Below are 10,294 nucleotides of genomic sequence, written 5' to 3'. Positions count from 1 at the left end.
GAGCAGATCTTAACCGTGTGTTGGACAAAGGCCATGCAGTGTACTCAGATGCCAGAAAGAGGTTTGTGAACAGCGTGTTTCTAGCCTGTGATGAGCTTCCCTCAGTGGTCACCAGCCGCAGACAAGAGTATCAAGTGGACATGTCTCAGTTTGCTCATTATGGCACATTCGATGGTACAGATCATCTTCCGAGCCTTGAACAGGGACTACAGTGTTTGGTTTCAGACATTCGTTACGCTTTGCTAGTCATGGGAGGAACAGTCATCGCAGTTTGCAGGCTGACTTCTGGTGAATATGCATATTTTGACCCTCACCCACGTAAGTCTACAGGAATGCCATTGTCGCTAAGTGTAAGTGGTGGAACTGCAGTTATGTTGAAATTCACACGTCTTAACGACATGATTGACAGGATCAAACGTTTGTATCGAATGTTTAGCATCGCACCAACCTGCACTTATGAGCTACAGCCCATCGAGTTTCACAGTGAAAACGCTGCTGACAAAAGAGATGCTAATCAAACCACCGAAAACAGACAAACAGCTACAAGTGCTCCAGGACCAGCTTTAAATGAACGTGTTCATGAATTAAAGTCCGAAATATACACTGAGCAGACACGGAAACCTGTGATTAAGAATTTAACCAGTGAAGTAATGTCACCCAGAGCTGATTCTTCAAATGAGACAGCTGCTCCTGGAAAAAACCATCATCCTTCTGATTATTTTGAAAAGGAAACCTCTGCATCTTCTGTGAGAGAAACTCCGGTAACACCAGATTCTGTTCCTCAGAATGATTCAAGCACTGCCTCCTGTTCAACTAAGATAACAGAGGAACTCTCAGATAAACTGCTGAAATATAGTAAACAGCAAAGGCAAAAAATGAGGAGAAGATTATTGACCCAACAAAAAGTACCACAACGAAAGGAAAATCAGAAGACGAAAGAAAGGCAGATGTACAGGTTTGATGAAAGCTTCAAGACAAAGAAAAAAAACTCAACTAGGAAGTCTAATGATCCTGATCACAGACAGAAAAGGAGTCTGTACAAAAATGAACTGTATAAATTAAATGCTACCTATAAGGAGAAACACAGAGAACATTTGAGAAAGATGTATAGAGAAAGTGCTAAAATTAGAGAGAGAAAAAGAGAACGTGTCATAAGGACATATAAAGACAATCCCCTATTCAGAGAAAAGCAGAAGGAACGTATAACAAGAACATATAGAGAGTCTCCCATATTCAGAGATAAGCAGAAGGAACGTATAACAAGAACGTATAGAGAGTCTCCCATATTCAGAGATAAGCAGAAAGAGCGTATAAGAAGAACATACAGAACTTGTGCTGGATTCAGAGAGAAACATAAAGCTTACATGAGGACATATGTATATAACCTATATAAAGAAAGCGAAGAATTTAAACAGAAAAAACTATCTTACATGACCAAGCGTTATGGAGAAGAGAAACAATTTCAGCAACAACACAAGGACAATATGAGAGAACGAATGAGAGTAAAATATTGGAACGTTTTTTCTTTCAGACAGATGCATAATGTCAGATGTGCAATGAACATAAAACGAAAATATCGCCAGATGCATCGACCAGCTGAAAGTTTACAGTGTCATCCAGATAACACTTTAATGAATGAGGCCATATCTCGTTTCAGATCAAATATTAAGTCAGCACCATCTTATGTTTGTACTGTTTGTCTAAAAGCTTCTTTTCCTAATCAGGTGAAAATCTGCAAAAGAGAAAATTACTCAAAACACCAAACTGTAGCTCAGCAGTGTCTAACTGGTAAATTTGTTCATGTGTGTGATGAAGCATGTAATGATCGCTGCAGCTTTCCTGTTGAGAGAAAAAAGGAGTATATCTGTCACACGTGTCACAGTTCCCTCAAAAGTGGATGCATGCCAAGACTTGCTGCTGTCAATGGTTTAGAACTGCAGGATATTCCAGCTGAACTGTGTGATCTCAACATTCTGGAGAGACATCTGATTGCCAAATGCATACCATTTGCTAAGATTATTCCACTTCCAAAGGGCAGACAAAGACTCATACGTGGTAATGTGGTGTGTGTACCATCTGAGGTCCAACAAACAGTTGAATGTTTACCCAGACTCAGAAGCCAATCACAGATAATGAGGGTGAAATTGAAAAGACGACTGTGCTACAAAGGCCATCAGCTGTTCCAGACTGTCACCTGGTCTAAACTCATTCAAGCCTTGTGTAAACTCAAACAGATTCACCCACAGTACACAGATATTGTTATCAGAGATGATGCATTGCTTTGTGATCCAACATTACCTGATGATGACAGCAGTGATGAAGCCAGCATGGGAAGTGATGATTATGATGAAGCTGATTTAATGGAAATCGACAAGTATGAAAAAGATGCCCTTTTGTGTGAAACCGAGTCTGAAAGTGACCAAGATATTAATATGCAATCCTGTGATGAACAACCAGAGGAAATCAATCCAGATGAACCAGAAAGTGATTTAAACAATGGAGGTTTTGCTCTAGAAAGTTGTCTGCAGCCTGTAGACATTTCGGAAGAGATTCTCTGTTTCAGTGATAACACATATTGTGTGGCTCCTGCAGAAAGAAACAATCCTGTTAGCTTCTTCAGAACTCCTCATTTGGAAGCCATGGCATTTCCTGTGCAGTTTCCTACTGGTCAGAGTACACTGGATGAAAAGAGACGTCTCAAGCTCACACCGAGTGCTTACTTCAAGTCAAGGCTTTTCAACATTGATGCAAGATTTGCTAAAGATACAAATTACCTGTTTTTCTCACAGTTTGTCACTGAAATACACTTGGCTAATTCCAGCATGACAATACAGCTAAGGAAAGGTAAAACTATGACCAAAGATGGACGCAAAATCACATCAGGAATGTTACAAAGTAAGACAGAAGTAGAGAAGCTGGTAAGAAATAAAGATGCAATCAGATTTATGCAGCCACTCAGAGGAACTCCAGCTTACTGGCAGAAAACTACCAGAGATTTATTCAGTATGGTTCGTCAAATAGGAACACCTCAGTTCTTTGTCACTTTCTCTGCTGCTGAGATGAGATGGCCTGAAGTGATTCAAGCAATAAAGAGACAGCAAGGTGAAGAGGTTGATTTTGAAGCCCTGGACTGGTCAGAAAAGTGTGAAATCCTAAGATCAAATCCAGTAACCACCATGCGAATGTTTGATAAGCGTGTTGAGGCTTTGTTCAGAGATTTGCTTTTTTCTCCTGCACAGCCCCTTGGTGAAATCATTGATTACTTTTACAGAGTTGAGTTCCAGCACAGAGGTAGTCCACATATACACATGTTGCTGTGGATTCGAGAAAAGGTAGAAGTAGATGTGGATGATGACCAAACTGTCTGTGACTTTGTGGACAGATACATCTCAGCTCAACTCCCTGATCCAGAGAAACAACCTGAACTGCACAAAAAAGTCAGTGAACTACAAAAGCACAGCAAAAACCACACAAAAACATGCTTTAAGAGTGTGAACTCTGGTTGTAGATTTGGGTTTCCAAAACCACCAGCCACAAGAACAATGATTGTGAGACAGGATGAGGATTCAGACACTGAAGCTGCAAAAGCCAAACTCAGACCTTTGATGAACCTGCTGAAGGAACCTGAAGCTGCTTCCCTCACCATAGAGCAGATTCTGTCACGATGCAACTTGACAATGAATGAGTATGAACAATGCCTCCAAGACATAAACAAGAAAACAGCTCTTATTCTGAAACGTGACCCAAAGGACTGTTGGATCAACAATTACAACCCTAACCTGCTTGAAGCCTGGAACTCTAATTTAGATGTCTCATTAATTTTGAATGCCTATTCATGTATAGAATACCTCTGTAAATATATAACGAAGAAAGAATCTGGCCTCTCTGAATACCTGAAGACAGTTCTTGATAACTCTGCAAAGAACACAGTCAATGAATGTGATGAAATGAGAGCTGTGATGCAGGCTTACTCAAAAAAGAGAGAAATCAGCGCACAGGAGTGTGTGACTCGAGTCTGTGGCCTAAAAATGAAAAAATGTTCCCGCAGTGTTGTATTTGTACCAACAGATGATAACCCAGTAAAAATGAGTCGCCCGATGAGCTACCTGGAAAGCACAACACACGACAGTTGTAATATTTGGATGACAAGTTTGAGTGATAAATACAAATGCAGACCTGAGACACCAGAATATGAGGAAATGTCACTGGCTGATTTTGCTGCCCTGTGCAGGTTGGTGAGTGGTCCAAATGAAGGAAAAGATGTGCTTCCTCTTCTAAACCAGCTTGGATTTGTACAAAGGCGAAAGAATGATAAACCAGCTATAATCAGGTATTACCACTGTTCACAGGAAAAAGATCCTGAGCAATATTATGGTCGACTGTTGAGACTTTACCTTCCACACAGATCAGAGCAGGAACTGAAACCACAAGGGTTCCAAACCTATCAGTCCTTCTACAACTCAGGTTGTGTACGACTTCCATGTTCAGACCACAGTGAGTCTGTGAAAAGGATAGTAAAGAGAAATAAAGACAAGTATGAGAAGAACTCTGAGGATATTGAGAGTGCACTGGAAGAGTTTGAACAAAATAGGGACGTTGTGATCGATGAATGGTGTAATCTTGCTCCTGAATCTGAAGTTGTGAGGCTGCAATGTGATGAGAATCTTCCTGAGAGACATGATGATGATGAGAACGAACAGGAGAACGTTCCCGACTACAGTCGTCAGTCTGATGCTGTAACAGAGATCAGAGCCATCAGAGAACAACCTGCAGTAGATCCAGCTGTGGTACGTGTAATGTATCAGAATCTGAACCAGAAGCAGGCCTGCGTGTTCTATGCCATAAGAGACTGGTGTATTCAGCGAGTTTGTGGTTTGAACCCAGATCCATTTTTCTTCTATATCAACGGTGGTGCAGGAACTGGAAAGTCACATCTGATTAAATGTATTCACTCTGAAGCATCAAAGATCCTGAGCAGACTGCCTGCTAATGCAGAAGAAGCTGACATATCAAATCCAACTGTTTTACTGGCGTCATTTACCGGTACAGCAGCTTTTTCTATCAATGGCTCTACATTACATTCTCTACTGAAACTACCCAGGAGTCTGAAACCACCCATTCAAGGACTTGGTAACCAACTGGATGAAGTCAGATCTGAGCTGATGAATGCTGAAATTATTGTTATTGATGAGATTTCAATGGTTTCAAAACCCCTTTTTGCTTATGTGGATGCAAGACTGAAACAAATCAAAGGCACTCAGAGACCTTTTGGTGGAATGTCAGTTTTAGCTGTTGGAGATTTTTACCAGCTGCCACCAGTGCGACAGTCTAAACCTCTCTGTGTTTATGATCCAGAACAGATTGACCTATGGCAGGAACATTTTCAGATGATCACTCTAACCGAGATCATGCGTCAGAAAGATGATGTTGCCTTTGCAGAGATGTTGAACAGGATTAGAGTGAAAGAAAAGACAGACCAGCTTTCTCAGTGCGACAGAGATTTGTTGTCACAGGCTGTGACTGCACCAGAAGAATGTCCAACTGAGGTCTTACACATTTATGCCACCAACAAGAATGTGGAATCCCATAACACAGATACCCTGAAGAAGCTTCATTCAAACATCATAATCATCACTGCAGACGATTTCCAGAAGGATAAACGTACAGGCAGAATGGCACGAAGAGACAAACCATTTACAGGTGGGCGAAATAATTTACCCGACACTCTGAACGTCGCTGAAGGAGCTCGAGTCATGCTGACCAGAAACTTGGACACACTAAACGGTTTAGTCAATGGTGCTTTTGGTATACTGGTAAAGGTGGTGAGATCTGAAAATGATGGACAAATAATTAAACTGGGCCTCAGAATGGACAACCGGCAGCCTGTAAGAAGCAACCGCAGTGCTAATGCAGCATCTGATGATCTGGTTTACATTGAGAGAGCAGAGGAGAGTCTGAAGTTTAAAGGAGCGGTACGCAGACAGTTTCCTGTAAAGCTAGCATTCGCCTGCACAATTCACAAAACTCAGGGTCTTACAACACAGACAGCTGTAGTTTCAATGAAGAACATTTTTGAACCAGGTATGGCTTATGTTGCTCTCAGCAGGGTGACGTCTCTCAGTGGATTGTATTTACAGGACTTGGATGAGAACAAGATTTACGCCAATCCCGAGGTAACTGCAGCGCTCCAAACCATGAGACAAGCCAGTGTTGAGGAAATGATGCCTCTTCTTCAGGTCAGAGAAACAGCCAGCAGACCTGACACTCTTACACTGATCCATCACAATACGGAGGGTTTGCCATCTCACATCAGTGACATAAAGAGTCATCATGAAATGTGTTTAGCAGATGTTTTGTGTCTCACTGAGTCTCACCTCCAAGGCTCCTTTGTTGCAGATAGTCTTCATTTGGACGGCTACACCATGTTCAAACGCAACAGACATGTGTCCTACACAAACTTTCCTCACATGGCCAGCAGAAGTGGTGGTGGAGTTGTTGTGTATTTGAGGAATCATTTTCAGGTTCAGGTAAAACAGTATCTGCATAATGTCACTGATCTTGAGTTTTTAGTGTTGAAGGTTCAGGCTCCATTCCCTGCGCTCATTGCTGTTGTGTACAGACCTCCAGACTACAGTTTGACACCATTCATGCAAAACCTGGTAAGTCTTTTAGATTCACTTGAAATAATGGACTGTCACCCAATAATTGTGTGTGGAGATTTTAATGAGAACCAGTTACAGAGTGGAAGAAAACAGATTCTGGAGCAGTTTCAGTCGAGAGGGTATTCACAGCTGATCACTTCTGCCACTACAGACAAGAACACCCTGCTTGACCTCATTTTCATTTCTCAGCCACAGCAGCGTCTCAATTCAGGTGTCCTGAGATCATATTACAGTTACCACAACCCTGTGTTTTGTGTCCTGTCCTTGAGCCAATCATGAAGTCGTCTGGTGAGTTTTGAAACAATTACAGATCATGTTTGTTACAGAGTTTACTGATTGTAGAGCCTGAAAAAGATTTTTCATTGAAAAAAGTGTCTTCCCTACTCTGTCTGTCAGAAGACCCTTTCTTATTGCAATGTTATTAATCATTTCACCAAATCATTGGCTGAACTTCATGCAGAGCAGGGAACATCTGCTATCATGCACCTCTGATCTGAAATGTGCTGCAACATTTATTAAACCAACATCATTTTTTTTATTCTCATGTTTTAAATGACTAAATCTTTTTATAAATGCAGGTATTTATTATGAGTCAGATGAATAAATACAGACAATTATATTTTCTTGATTATAGTAGATTTTGTAGAATCAAAAGTTTTTGTGATGAATGAGGTTTTGCTTATCATGTTTTACAGGTAAAAAAATGTAAAGGTTTTAAACTATCTTTAGGCTACCAGAGATGTCTATGATGATACATTATGTAGAGAAAAACATTTGTACAGCTTACAGCATGTGTATAAAAACTGATTTAGAAGTACATGGATAGTTTTCTGAATGTTCCCGACTACAGTTTAACACCACCCACCCAGCTCAGCCCCCAAGTGTCTATGTAATGCTGGTATGGTGTGTGAGTTTGACTTGGCCTTTATCCGGGTGGGTTTGGGTTTGGGTGGATAAAGGCCAAGTCAGAATTCTCTGAGCAGCTGGAAAAAGCTGCAAATAAACAAAGACATCAGAAAGTGTGGGCTTTAGGTGTAGCCCACGCTTTCTGATGCACTAATTAGACTTAGTAACCGAAACCCCATAACAGCATTACATAGAAACTTGGGGGCTGAGCTGGGTGGGTGGTGTTATAAGCACTTGTTTTGTAGATGTATTTTTTCAGACAGGGCACAGTCTCCTTTGTGGCAAAACCTTCAAACTTCACCATCCTCAGCTGAAACAACAAAATCTTAACACCATCTTCATGAACTGCTGAGCCAAACCTGATCCATCAGTGCTGGACTGCACAGATAACTACATGCCACACAGAGTCTGCTGTTTTATGAACTGCCATACCAGTGTGTCTTCAATGGAGAAGATGACACACCCATCACCTGACCTCCTGCCTGATCTGGAGACCATCATCATGCTGCCACACTACACACCTCTGAGACCATCAATTATGACTGATACTGAGGAAACTGTATTTCCTGTCAGAGATGCTCAGTGATCCTCAGAGCAGAGAGAGGTATGATTCTTTATCTTTGATAAAAAAAATGTCAGTGCTTTTAATTCAATTAATTTATTTAAATCCTGTTTATTGCATAAATAATTCCACACTCAAATGATTATACTTGTTGACACTTTTTGAGTTTTAATTCACATTATGGATTACAAATCTATGCTTTTTCTACTCTGTCTCTCTGTGCAGGTATTGCTGTCTTCTGAGTTCTTCAGTGTCCCAACTGAGACATTCAAACCTCATTGCAGAGCTCATGTCTTTCCTCACCATCATGTGAGTGTGAGATTGCTCTGGATTCTGGTTATGTGGCCTGCAGCACCTATAAGGTATTTCAATATTGTTCATTGTATAACTTATTTGTAGTTTTTAGGCCTTAACACAAATAAAATGTTCCTTTTTCTGTATTTTTTAGAACAAGCTCGTCCAGTGTGCCTGCATTCCAGCTTCTTAGACTCTACAAAAGTGGACAGAGTATAAGTGTTTGGCCACTCTTAGACACCGACTTCTGTCAACTCACTTCTACTGATCAGGCACCTCACTCCAGGAAGACAGAGGGCTGCAAGCCTGTCATCATTTCCAGTGTGGCTTTGTATTCTTGGGGTAGCATCAGATTTTTCCCACAAATATTCAAAGGTAACACTTGTTTTAAGCTTAGTTATTAAATCAAAAGTCTTCCCTTGTGTTATGTCTGTGAAGGTTCTCATGGTGTCCTTTGATGTAGTCTCTCTCTTCACTTGCATACCCACTACAGAGGCAGTGGAGACTGTCAGAAAATGACTACAAGAAGACAGCTCCTTGGAAGACAGGACCAACTTCACACCTGATCAGGTCTGCACACTGTTAGACCTCTGCCTCACCACTACATATTTCAAATACAATGAGGGTTTCTACAGACAAAAACATGGCTGCGCCATGGGCTCCCCCGTGTCACCTATTGTAGCCAACCTTTACATGGAGGAAGTGGAAAGGAAGGCTCTCGGCTCTTTTAAAGGAAGAGTACCCAGCCACTGGTACAGATATGTAGACGACACCTGAGTCAAAATCAAAACACAAGAAGTGGAATCCTTCACTGCGCACATTAACGCCATGGATAAAAACATCAAGTTCACCAGGGAAAACACAAAGGACGACTGTTTGCCTTTCCTGGACTGCGCTGTGCACATTGAAGAGAATGGCAACCTCAACATCGAAGTTTACCGGAAGCCCACACACACGGACCAGTACCTCCTCTTTGACTCCCATCACCCTCTGGAACACAAACTTGGAGTAATTAGGACCCTACCCCCCCGGGCAGAACATGTTCCCTCTAAGCCTGAAGGGAAAAAGAAGGAACACACACATGTAAAGGAAGCACTTAAAACATGTGGCTATCCTAATTGGGCGTTTATAAAGTCAGCAAAGATGCACAGAAAAGAACATCAGACACCAGCGAGGGAGGATAAGAAAGACAGACGCAACAACATTGTCATCCCCTATGTAGCCGGTGTATCAGAGAAACTCAGAAGAGTTCTCTCCAAATACGACATCCCAGTGTACTTCAGACCCAGTAACACACTCAGACAGAAACTGGTTCACCCGAAAGACAAAACTCCTAAACACAAACTTAACAATGTGGTGTACGCTGTACAGTGCAGCGAGGAATGCCCAGACCTCTACATTGGAGAGACCAAACAGCCACTTCACAAGCGCATGGCACAACATAGAAGAGCCACCTCCACAGGACAAGACTCAGCTGTCCATCTGCATCTAAAGGTCAAAGGTCACTCTTTCGAGGATGCCAGTGTTCACATTTTGGACAGAGAGGACAGATGGTTTGAAAGAGGAGTGAAAGAAGCCATTTACGTCCACTGTGAGCGACCATCTTTGAACAGAGGCGGTGGTTTACGACACCAACTGTCTACCATCTATAATCCAGTTTTGAGATCCCTTCCCAGACACCTTAACGCCCACTCACATCCTGGGCCATGTGACCTCAGGAAATCACATGATAGGGTGGGGCCAGGTTTCACAATAAGGTCACCCGAAACCCTGGCTGATTGGGACCCATACCCACTTTCACACCTTGGCTCATGTGATTAGGTAGAGGATCATCAGGGGGTCCTTTGTCCCTTTTTGGAGGGAAACTCTC

The 10,294-nt window shown here is 41.9% G+C and overlaps 1 long non-coding RNA gene across 1 annotated transcript; it reads left to right on the top strand.

The window, feature by feature from the left end:
- The first annotated feature begins 7,829 nt into the window (after window positions 1–7,829).
- On the top strand, window positions 7,830–8,653 carry LOC148100169 (uncharacterized). Its single transcript, XR_015719840.1, has 3 exons — window positions 7,830–8,172; window positions 8,356–8,492; window positions 8,579–8,653. It is a non-coding gene; the product is annotated as an uncharacterized LOC148100169 (long non-coding RNA).
- The last annotated feature ends 1,641 nt before the right edge of the window (window positions 8,654–10,294 follow it).

This window comes from Neolamprologus brichardi, chromosome 12 (genome assembly GCF_056152115.1).
Source record: "Neolamprologus brichardi isolate AB-2024 chromosome 12, ASM5615211v1, whole genome shotgun sequence".
Classification (NCBI taxonomy): domain Eukaryota; kingdom Metazoa; phylum Chordata; class Actinopteri; order Cichliformes; family Cichlidae; genus Neolamprologus; species Neolamprologus brichardi.
This window is presented reverse-complemented; position numbering and strand designations above follow the sequence as displayed.